The following is a 12,347-nucleotide window of genomic DNA, read 5'->3' on the forward strand; positions in this document are numbered from 1 at the left end:
AGTGAATCGATCGAGCTGCTGGGCGAGCTTACTGCCAAGCAGACCGTGCGAGTGACAAGGCCGAGCGAACTGAGCTAGCAACCGAGCAAACTATTGAGCGAGCGGTCGAGTGAACTGTTGAGCGAGTGGCTGAGCGAACTGCGGAGCGAACTGCTGAGTGAGTAGCCGAGCGAACTGCTGAGCGAGCGGCCGTTGAGCGAGTTTGAGGCCGGTTGGGCAAAGCGTAGAAATTGGCAGGGCGAGCGTACTAAGAGAGCGGTCGCATGAGTGTACTAACCGTACCGAGGCCTACGATGAACGTAGTTTCCTTGAAATAGATTCATCTCACCTCTAATTGTGCTTTGAGGCTTTCTCGGGTCGTCTGCTTCCTAGGATACAACGGTGAACCATGATTACCACCAAACACTGATGGTCACGACGAACTGAGAGGTACCCGACTGCTATCACGGGTACCCCACCGAGCAAAGGATGCACGACAGAAGAAAAGGGAAAACGTAGGTGGGGAGCTTCAATTTTTTGAGTGTATAACCTTTTGCCTGTGGTCGCAACCTCCTTATATAGGAGCTCAGACCAATGGGTAGTGTTAATGATCATTTAAAGATCATTATTTGCCAGCTGTGAAATGCCAACACGCTGGGCTGCGTTAATATTTAATTTAATGTATCTATCACACTCTTAAATAAGTAGCTTTTGGTGTAGTGGGGCCGACAAGAGAGGGTTGAATCGCCTGAAATACTAAAATTCCTTTCTCGTTCTTTCAACTCTATTTAAAATGTAAAAAAAATAATAAAATAAAAGTGACAAAAAAAATAAGGAAGAGACTCAGGAGTTATTTGGTTACAACTTAGGTGATTGTTAATCTAAGGCAGTTACAAAGCTTACTAAGAATCTCCTTCTCTAAAGGCGGAGAAGTATTTTACACACAATGAAAGCTCAAACAATTGCTAGGAAGTTAATACAAGAGTTTATTATCTATTTCCTAACTCCAGGGGCCTTTTTGTAGCTCCTGAATCCTATCCGTAGCTTAAAGGCGTCTCCACGGGGAATGAAGGGCGCCTCCAGCGAGACAGCAACGGATAAAGGTTTATCTGCTGCCAACGGCTACTTTGGCCAAGTCAAGGGCGCCTTCCATAGGCATGGAATGCGCCTCCCTTGCTTATGGAGGGTGCCTTTCATGCCCATGGAAGGCGCCTTCCATGCCTATGGAAGGCGATCTCCGCTTGAAGGAAGTGGAGGCGCATAGGGCGCCTCGGAGGTGCCTTCTATTCCTTTAGAAGGCACCTTCAGCAGATTCTCCAGCCTCCATATGGTCTTGAGCTGCTCTAATCACCTGAGTGATTGCGGCATACCGAAATAGGTTTCACCCGAACATAATTTCTGGCCTTCTACTCGAGCAGGCTTCCGCTCCAGCTTCTTGTCCCTCGAACGTCACATACGTTCTTCTCGTCCATCAGTGTACTCTTCCGTAGTATTTCGTCCCTCGGATGCACCGAGCCTATCGGCTCTCTTCCAGTACCATTCTTCTCGCTAGCTGCGTCTTCCGCTCGACTTCCTGTGCTCCTAAGCTCTTGCACACTTAGACACAGAGATCAAACCAACACAGGACCTAACCTAACTTAGTTTATCACATCAAAACAACCACGGGGTTCAATAGTAGCAAAATGTTTATGTGGTAAAATGTTGGTTGTTCAACTTGGACAAATTTTGCCTCGTCCGGTCCGACATTCAGCGCACGCAGGTATTTCTCACACACGAGTCAACTTGGTTCAGTGCATGACCTGTGCGCGTCGAATGCCAAATTGGTCGGGGTAAAATTTGCTCAAGTGGAACAACTAACATTTTTCCATATAAACTTTTTGCTGCTTATTTAAGGATGTGATGGCTGCATTAAATTAAAGAGTAATGCAGCCGAGCGAAACACTGGCATTTTACAGCTGGAAAATAATGATCTTTAAATGATCATTAACATTGCCCATTAATCTGAGCTCCTATATAAGGAGGTTGCGATCACAGGCAAAAGGTTACATACTTAAAAAGTTGAAGCTCTCGACCTACGTTTCCCCTTTTCCTCTGTCATGCATCCCTTGCTCAGTGAAGTACCAATGATAGCAGTTGGGTACCTCTCAATTTGCCATGACCATCAGTGCTTGGAGGAAATCATGGTTCACCGTTGTATCCTAGGAAACAAATGACCTGAGAAAGCCTCGAAGCATAGCTGGAGGTGGGACAAATATGTTTCAATGAAACTGCGTTCATCGCAGGCCTCGATACGCTTAGTGCGCTCACGTGACCGCTCCCTTAGTACGCTTGCCCGTCCGATTTCTATGCTTTGCCCGACCAGCCTCAAGATCTCTGAGCAGTTCGCTCAGTAGTTCACTCAGCAGTTCGCTCGGCCACTCGAATAGCAGTTTGCTCAGCCGCTCGCTCGGTTGGCCGCTCGCTCGGTCGCTTACTCAGCAGTTCGCTCGGCTGCTCGCTCAGCAGTTCGCTCGGCCGCTCGCTCAGCAGTTCGCTCGGCCGCTCGCTCAGCAGTTCGCTCGGCCGCTCGCTCAGCAGTTCGCTCGGCCGCTCACTCAGTTTGCTCGGCCTTATTGCTCGAACAGTTTGCTCGGTAGTAAGCTCACCTGGCTGCTCGGTCGATTCGCTCCGTCAAAGGCTCACTCGCCCGGTCGCTTTGCCTACCCGGTCAATTTGCTCGGCCAAAGGCTCACTTGCTCGGTCGCCCATTCGTTCGGCGGCCCTTTCGCTCATTTGGTCGCTCTGTTGTTCTGCCCGACCGACCACTTGGCTCCATCAGTCACCCAACCGCACGTTTACTCGGTCTCCCAGCCTGCCTGCTAGGCCTATTTGCTCGGACGTCTCCCAGCCCACTCGACTGTTTACTCGCTCAGCCTATTTGCCCGGTTGGCCCCTAGCCCGGTCGGTTGTCTACTCGCTTGGCTAACTCGCCCGACCGACCTCTCACCCGGCCAATCAGTCAATTCACTCGCCTAGCCAAACACTTGCTAGATGCTCGCTCGACTCGCTCGACCACTGTGAAGCCTGTGATCGGCACTTTGCAGACACCAAACCCTGCTGGTAGCTTGAGATTATCAACTTAGGTCATTTCAATAGATAAGTTGAATTTAAGTTTATATATTTAAATTCGGCTAAATTCCCAAAATATCTGGCAACAGATTGTTTTACCTAACAAATTTGAAACAGATTTAATTCTATTGAGATAGTCACAGAACAGAATGCTGAGGTGCAATAGACTCAACACATGAAGGCCCCCGTCCAGGCCGATTGGAATTGTGCCAATCAATCACGGGGAAAAGTCAGAGAAGTTCAGTGGACTGAACTTCAAGAGGTGGCAGTAGAAGATGCTCTTCTACTTGACCACACTCAATCTGGCTCGGTTCTTGACCAAGGACCCTCTCAAGTGTGCTGAGGATGCTAATGCACAGACCATCAGTGTAGTGGAGGCATGAACTCATTCTGAGTTCTTTGGCCAAAACTACATCCTCAACTGCCTTGTCGACTCACTGTACGCTGTGTATAGCATGAAAAGAGCAGCTAAGGAGCTGTGGGAGTCCCTGGATAAGAAGTACAAGACAGAGGATGCAGGGGCCAAGAAGTTCATTGTGGGTCGATTCCTGGACTACAAGATGGTTGACTCCAAGACGGCGATCGACCAAGTCCAAGAGCTTCAAGTGATCTTGCACAAGATCCACTCAGAAGGGATGGTTCTGAGTGAAACATTCTAGGTGGTTGCTACATTAAGAAGCTACCCCCTCAGCAGAAAGGACTTCAAGAACTGCCTAAAGCATAATCGGAAGGAGATGAATGCGGAGGAGCTCATTGTTAAACTTCACATCGAAGAAGACAACAAGAGTTCAGAGAGAAAGTTATTCTCTCAGGATACTATAAAAGTCAATGTGGTCGAGCACGTTCAACACTCAAAACGGAAGAACCACAAGTCTTCCAAGATGGGACCTAGAGGAGGCATCGACAAGAAGAAGTTCTTTGGGAAGAGCTTCAATTGTGATCGAGTCTGTCACAAATCTTCGGAGTGCAGAAAGTCAAAAAAGAAGTAAGAGGCTAACCTGAATGAGGGACTAGAAATAAATGACCTTTGCGTAGTGGTCTCAAAATTGAACCTAGTTGGTTCAAACCCGCGGTAATGTGGATCGATACTTGAGCCATCAGATATATGTGTTGCAACAAGGAGCTATTCCATAACTTTGAGTGTAGCACCCCTAGAAAGCCTAGATAAAGTAAAGGCAATGAGAGTACGAATGTAATGAAAAGAATGTGTAGATAGTCTACGTTGAATGTTACGATGGGAAGGATTTAGATGATTAAAAACTTTATGAAAGAAAATAAAGTTGAGAATATAAAGTTCTATACATGATTTATAATGCAAGGAATTAATGTAAACAAAAGAAATATGAGATATTATATATGCATGTATGAAATATTTATGCATAATGCATATACATGAATTATTTTGTACAAAAATATGTTAGGAGAAGGATTTGATCCTTGGTTCTCTTGTGGATGCATGCATGTGTTAACCAAATGTGATAGGAGTGAATATTGTAAGAGGAGAGATGAGAATTATAATTAAAGGAAAGAAAGGAGAGAAATTAAGAGAAAGAAAAGAGAGAAACTCAAGAAGCATTTCTCTAGCATATTCTTTCTCATTAAGAGGAGAAGTAAATGAGGAGGATGAATCAAGTCAAGTTTTCCTCCCTCACTTTAGTATAAATAGGCATGGAGGGCTTCATCCTCAACTCACTCTCCTCCTCTCCTCCATTTGTGCCGAGCACTCTCCCTCCCTCTTTCCTCTTGTTGCCGAGAGCAACAACTCTCCCCCTTCTTTCTTTCTTTTTGTTGCCGAGCAACACAAGAGGAAGAAGCCTCCTCTTCTTCCTCCTCCTCTCCACCAAAAGACCTAGCCACTTCTTCCTCCATTGGTGCCGAGCAAAGCAAGCAAGGAAGAAAGGTCCACAAGCAAGTTCTCAACTCTAGGAAACTTAAGCAAAGAAAGTAAGCTTCCCCTCACCTGCGGTACAAGGCTTTCATGTGATTTTCGGATTCCTTTTTCTATGCCTTGAAAGAAATTTTTCCCCTATGTTTTTATACATATATGATACATGATCAGAGGTGTATGTAACCTTAGAATTTCAATCAAAAATATTGTAAATAGGTTAGGAAAATTATTGTCTAACCAAACTAGTGCAAGGTTCCCTCTATGAAATGCTAAGGACCTTCCTATGGTTTTCTTGCTTGGAAGTTGATTGGAACCAAAAGAACCCCACTCTCATGTTTCGGCCAAGAAAGAATTTAGGGTTAGGAGGACCTTGAATTTAAAATAACTATGCTTATATGACATGATATAAAGTTCTTAAGAGTTGTATACTTGTATGTTGAAAGAAACTCATGAACCTTACTCTTAATATTTCGGCCATGGTAAGGTGATGGTTTAGAGAAGCTTAAACAAAATTCTAATATGCTCAATGACCTCTGTGATATTATGTTATGAAAGATGATTAATGCTCTCATGTTTAATTGGAATGTAGAAAATTAGTTACATGATTTATGACATGTAAGATCACAAGAGTCCTAGCTTGTTTATGATCCAACTTTGTGTATGATGTTCTTAGTAAATCTTGCTATGAAATTTACTTAGGTTTCCCATGCTTTAGGCCACTTAAAGGAAGTTTATATTCTATGAATTTCGGCCAAGTAAGGTTTAAAGGACCTAGAGGCCTTGGAAATGAAACCTAAGGGGTTAAAAGTACTTTTTATGAAAACTTGATAATGTGTGAATGTGATACATGTTTGTATGACCTAAATGAATCATTATGTGTTCGGCCATGAAGGGATAGATGCCCTAGAAACCCTAGAACAAAAATTAAATATGTCTATGCCATGCTGTATGAAAATGATATGATAATAAGTTAGAATGCATGATTGCTTTAGTTATGAAATGATATGCATAATGAAGTTATATTATGAAATATGCCATGATGTGTTATAGCATAGAAAATGCTATACATAATGAAAAGAAATGAAGTTATGTTATGATATGTGATAGCATAGAAAATGCTATACATAATGAAAAGAAATGAAGTTATGTTATGATATGTGATAGCATAGAAAATGCTATACATAATGAAAAGAAATGAAAAGAATAAATGCATGAAAGATTGTTAAGGACATGATATGATAGTTATGCATGATAAGTTATTTTTATGGTTTGTACCAAGGGTGGGCTCAGTAAACGCCTGGGGTCGATGGAGTAAGACTCGGGCCTCGTCAGAATGGGCCTTTGAGTGCCCTAGGTCGATGGAGTAAGACTCGGGCCTAGTATGTATGCATGGTAGGGCTCAAGACTTGCTACCTTGGACCTACGCATTAAGTATGTGGTACAAACCGGGATCCCAAATGATGATGATATTAATTTCAAGTACTATTAAGTATAAGTTTTCAAATTCACGATGCATTGCCTACATTCATATGTGCTTGAATTATATGATGATATGATATAATGTCATGTGATATTATGATATGAATATGATGCCCTTGTATGTCTTATGCTTGTGATTTATTTGTTTTATGATATGATATTCATGCTTCTATGAAATGATATGTGAATAAGAAATATGCATGATATGTTTGAATAGAATGATATGTTATGTTATGATTAGTTGAGACGATGATATGTTGATCCATTCTTGATATACGATGATTCTCGATTTTAGTGAGTAGGAAAGGAACTTACTGAGCCATGAGTGCTCATAGCTTACTTTCCTTGTACCGCAGATAAAAGAGAAAGCTGGATGAACAACGGAGCAGCAGGAGGAGCAGATAGTGATGTGTGTGGTGGTGGCTCGGCTAGGACGATTCGGACAAATTAATATTTTTAGTTCAATATATGCACATTTGAACAAATCAGAATATGTGATATTATGCTTAATAAATTAAATTCTTTAAAGTTTTTATTCTTCCGCTGTTATAGTAAAACATGTACGTAAGTAGTATAAGAACGTAGCGCCGCCCTTAGGTAAGAAGGGTGGGCGTTACATTGAGGAAGTCAATAAAGACAAGCTATTCATAGGGAACTCAACAACCTCATACATCATGGGCCAAGGAAAAGTAGTGATAGAGATGACCTCGGACAAAGACCTCACTCTGAATAATTTGTTGTATGTTCCAAAGATTCGGAAGAATCTAGTGTTCGGATCACTGTTAAGCAAACATGACTTTCACATTATTTTTTAGTCAAACAAAGTTGTATTGTCTAAGAATGGAATGTTTGTAGGAAGAGACTATGTATCTGATGGGTTGTTTAAGCGCAATGTAATAGCAATTATGCCTAAGATAAATAAAAATGCAAGCTCTTTCACTTATATGCCTGAGTCTTTATGTTTGTGGCATGGTAGACTAAGACATGTTAACTACGATGTATTGCATAGATTAATAAACATGTAGAACATACTTACATTCCACCTTGACCCAAAATACAAGTGTGAGATTTGTGTTGAATTGAAAATGACAAAGTTATCATTTCAACATGTTGAGAGAAGCAACGAACCACTTGGCCTAATTCACACCGACGTGTGCCACCTTAAAGGTACTCCAACACATAGTGGGAACAAATACTTCATCACTTTTGTAGATGACAACAAAAAATATTGTTATGTGTATCTTTTTAAAAGTAAGGATGAAACTATAGAGAAATTTGCTCTCTATAAAAATGAGGTTGAAAACCAACTTAATAGAATGATTAAGGTGATTCGAAGTGACCGAGACAGTGAATATGTATCACCGTTCACTGAGTTGTGTGCTAAACATAGGATCAAACACGAAATAATAGCTCCTTATACTCCTCAGCAAAATGGAGTTGCTTAGCGAAAAAATCAAACTCTAAAGGAGATGATGAATCCTCTTCCTTTAGAGCTCTGGACTGCCAGAGTTTATGTTCGGGGAAGCTATATTAACAGCAAATTACCTTTTAAATAGATGTCCCGAAAGAAAATATATAAGAGCCCTTATAAGTTGTGTAATGGAAGACAACCATTCTACAAATATTTACGAATGTGAGGGTGTCTTGCCAATGTTTTATTGCCTGATCCGAAAAGGATTAAGATGAGACCAAAGACTGTTGATTGCATATTCATTGGATATGCACATAACAACACTGCGTATCATTTTTGTGCATATAAGTCACACATACCGGAGATACACAAGAACTCGATAATCGAATTGAGAAATGCCTCGTTCTTCGAGCATGTATTTCCATCTAAGACCCGAGAGGATGCTAGCTCCTCAAAACGGGCGATCAAATGAACGTGTGTTCGGGCGATTGAGTGAACGTGCAGTTAGTGTTTGGTGAGAATCACGGTTCACCGTCATATCCTGGGAAATAGACGACTCGAGAAAGCCTCGAAACACAGCCGGAGGTAGGACAAATCTGTTTCAACGAAACTACGTTCATTGCAAGCCTCAGTATGCTTAGTGCGCTCACGCGGCCGCTCTCTTAGTGCGCTCGCCTGGCCGATTTCTACGCTTTGCTCGCCCGGTTGTTTCATTCGTTCGACAGAAGCTCGCTCGACCTCTTTGCCTGGTCGGCATCAAGTTCGCTCAGCAGTTCACTTAGCAGTTTGTTGGGCTGCTCGCTCAGCTGTTCACTTGACTGCTCGCTCAGCAATTTGTTCGGTCACTCGCTCAGTTCACTCAGCCTTGTCACTCGCACGGTCTGCTCGGTAGTAATCTCGCCCGAACACTCAATCGATTCACTCAGCCAAAGGTTCACTCGCTCGGTCGATTCGCTCAGCCAAAGGCTCACTTGCCCGGTCGCCCGTTCGTTCGACCGCCCTTTCACTCGTTCGGTCGCTTTGCTGCTTTGCCCGACTGACCACTTAGCTGCATCGGTCGCCGGACCGCACGTTCACTTGGTTGCCGGCCTTCCCGCTCGACCTATTTTGCCCGGACGACCCCCAGCTCGCTCGGTCGTCTACTCGCTCAGCCTATTTGCCCGGCCGCACCCCAGCCCGCTCCGTCGTCTACTCGCTCAGCTAACTCACCCGGCCGACCTCTCGCCCGGCCAATCGGTCAGTTCGCTCGCTCGACTAGACACTTGCCAGACGCTCGCTCGACTCACTTGACCACTGTGAAGCCTGCGATCGGCACTTGGCAGACACCAACCTCTGCTGACAGTCTGAGATTATCAACTTAAGTCATTTCAACAGATAAGTTGAATTTAAATTTGTATATTTAAATTCGACTAATTTACCCACAAAGAACATCAAAGACTGCATTCATACAGGTTTTTGTACAGGCCCGACTCAAGGCATAGGTCATTAAGGCCTATGCCTAGGGCCCCAATTTTATTGGGGCCCATTGATTAGTTAATTAAAGATATTGAAAAAATTAAATTAGCATCATTAATATTAATTAATTATAAATGTCTTGCTAATTCATTAATGACACTTGTCAATTAATTCATTATTGATTCCACTTCCTATTTATACCTTGTACTTATCTTTATTTCCTGATTAATTGCCTACCATAATTTTATATGAGATTTTATTCTGCCTTAAATATAATTCATTTTTAAATTGATATATTTCTTTCTTTTTTTATTATTACTCCGATTCCCATTTTCTTTTGCAATTAGTAATACTATTCTTATAAAACCTAATGAATTCTTTTCTCCTCAATATTTCTTAAAAATTCTAATAGTTCTCTCACCAGTGCATTGTGCCCTTTTCTTTTTTCATCAGCGATTTTGTATGTTTCTCCTTCCTCACCGATAATACTCGCAGAGAACGTCTTTCTCTTCCTTTGCCGATAATATTTCTTCCTCGCTCTTTCTTTTTATTTCTCGATAATAATATGAATTCGAGATTTTTTTATCATAAAATACAAAGTAAAATGCATTTGCAAAAATAAATTTTTTAAAATTAAAATTAATAAAGTCTATTTGACATTCTAACTAAAAAGATTAAATAATTTAATAATTTTATTAATAAAAAATAAAATTATTATCAAAATACCCGTCGAAAACTAAATTTTATATCAAAAATTAGTTTTTTTAATAACTAATTTTAAAAATATTTTTTTAAAATTATTATTTTCGGTCCCAAATCTAAATGAAAAATGTTAAAGAAAATTAAAAATATATTAAAAAAATTATTTTTTAAATTTTTTGCTTAGAGCCTCAAGGAATCTTGCGATGGCCCTGCTTTTGTACTTTATATATAATGGCTTCTTTTCTTGCTTTCAGATCTCTCTTGCACATGAAGACTCTTACATGGTGATCCATTCGAATCAATTTTTTGGTAATGTAAGTTGACTTTATTTTGCTTCTGTATAGTCCAGAAATTTCTATATTTCTAAAGCTTAAAAAAATTAATTATGGAGGCAAGCAAATTTCGGGGCAGAAAGGAAATGCGGTCCCAGTAATATTTGATACTGGAAGCTCGTACACTTACTTTCCTGATGAAGCATATTGGAAGCTAACATCTTATGTAAGTCATAAGAAAAAAAGGAAATTCCAGAGTACATTTCTTCAGTATCATCAATATTTACCATGTGAATTTCACAAACACGCAGCTCCAGTCGATGTCCAATAACTTCATCCAAGATGTCTCTGATCTTACAATGCGAATATGTTTGCATGCCGAATTTCCTATCAGGTGGTCTCTTATTAACTATCTTAACCACTTTCTCACAATGCTTTTGAGTATACTATGTTTCTGCTTTTCTACATTTTGTAAAATGTTCTTGCAAATTCATATATGGAAATTTTCATCTTGTCTCAAACGAAAACACCTGAGCACCGAGTGTCTGATCAGGTTCATCATATTTACAGGTCTTTTATAGATGTGAAGCAATTCTTTAAAAATTAAACCATTAACCCTGCAATTGGAAAAGAAATGGTGGACCATGTCAAAATCATTCACTATTCAACCTGAAGGTTACCTAGTAATCAGCGCATGTCTCCTCACATCTTCTTTCGGGAATTTGACAACATATTACAAGGAGTTTGCTAGCTATCAAAACTCCACCCTCTATTCGGAACATGGTCAGAGGAAGCCAAGGTAGAATTTGGATGAGTTAGGTTCAGGTCAAGTGGGCTTGTCTAAACTGAGTCTAGTTCAGCTGAATTGGGTGAGGATGTTCGATTTGCCAGATGCTTGAACTGCCTGGTTCGGTCGAATAAATGAGGACAACATGTATTTGTAGCTGAGCTCTATTTGAGCTTAAAAAACTTTTTAATAAATGAGGCTTAAGTATTTCTGATCTAAAACCACGCTCTATATATTTCCCTTCAGCGGAAGCATTAAGCCCCTTTTAACAATTACAAATCTAATTTATTTATACTAAATAATTATTGATACGCAAAGAAAATTAATTAAAAAGAAATAAAATAATCATTTGACGAATTACATTTAGAAGATTTTTTTTCCGTTAAGAATCGAAGTATTTTGAAAGATGGTAAAAACTATTAGGGGGCATTTTAAAAACCATCCAATTAAATATAAAATTTTGGTATTATTTTCGAATATCAATAATTATGCTTTAAGAATGTGAACAAAGAAAATGGGTTGAGACTATATGTTGAAATTATGTAAAAAAAATTTAAATTATATTAATTAAATTAATTATATAAATTTATACACATCATCTCATCTATACTGAATCTCTCATTGGTTGTCCCCAGAGCGTAGCACAACTGGGGGCGCATGATTTCGTAGTCGAGAGGTCCAGGGTTCGATCCTCGGGGTGTCATTATCTGGGGTTAACGTCCCGGCCATAAGCTTTCAGCTGTGTACTTGCATTTACCTCCCTCCATATCCGTGGGACCGACTCTAGAGGGGCCGCTGATATGGCAGTTCCATATTTTTTTAATATCTCATTGGTCATAGAATATATCTCCTGGTTCTTTTTTTGGTCGGATCATGGCCGTAATCTTATCATAATTGGTTATGATCCCTTCATATATTGACCATCCCCTCCAAGTTATAGTTTGACTCGGAGTCGCACGGAGGCTGCCCGAAGGCCACTAATGGTGGACAAGTGGCTAGATTGTTAGGCGTTGAGCTAAATTATAACTTAGAGGGGACGATGAATTCAAGAAAAGATCATAATTAATTATAATCAGATTATAATCACGATCTAATCGTAATTATAAATGATCCATTCCCTCCTAAATAAAAAAAGACCAAGAAAACTGCTCCCATTAGTCTTTTGTTTAAAATCAAGTTGTATACAAAAGTCCAGTTCGGAACCGCGTCGGCTGTTGCCCAATTTGACAATTGAGATGAAAGGCGTCGCACCTGAGATTTCCCATT

At 40.5% G+C, this 12,347-nt stretch overlaps 1 protein-coding gene across 2 annotated transcripts in view; it reads left to right on the forward strand.

Annotated features, from left to right (window-relative positions):
- Nucleotides 1–11,259, forward strand: part of LOC121992534 (U3 small nucleolar ribonucleoprotein protein IMP4-like) — a 44,063-nt gene extending 32,804 nt beyond the window's left edge. The window contains exons 5-8 of one of the 2 annotated variants that reach the window (XR_006114935.1): nt 10,277–10,336; nt 10,414–10,520; nt 10,606–10,688; nt 10,865–11,259. The gene's annotated coding sequence lies outside the window, so the exon portion shown is untranslated. The remainder of the gene's footprint in view (nt 1–10,276; nt 10,337–10,413; nt 10,521–10,605; nt 10,689–10,864) is intronic. The other variant, XR_006114936.1, reaches the window with a different exon arrangement.
- The last annotated feature ends 1,088 nt before the right edge of the window (nt 11,260–12,347 follow it).

Source organism: Zingiber officinale, chromosome 6B (assembly GCF_018446385.1).
Source record: "Zingiber officinale cultivar Zhangliang chromosome 6B, Zo_v1.1, whole genome shotgun sequence".
Classification (NCBI taxonomy): Eukaryota; Viridiplantae; Streptophyta; class Magnoliopsida; order Zingiberales; family Zingiberaceae; genus Zingiber; species Zingiber officinale.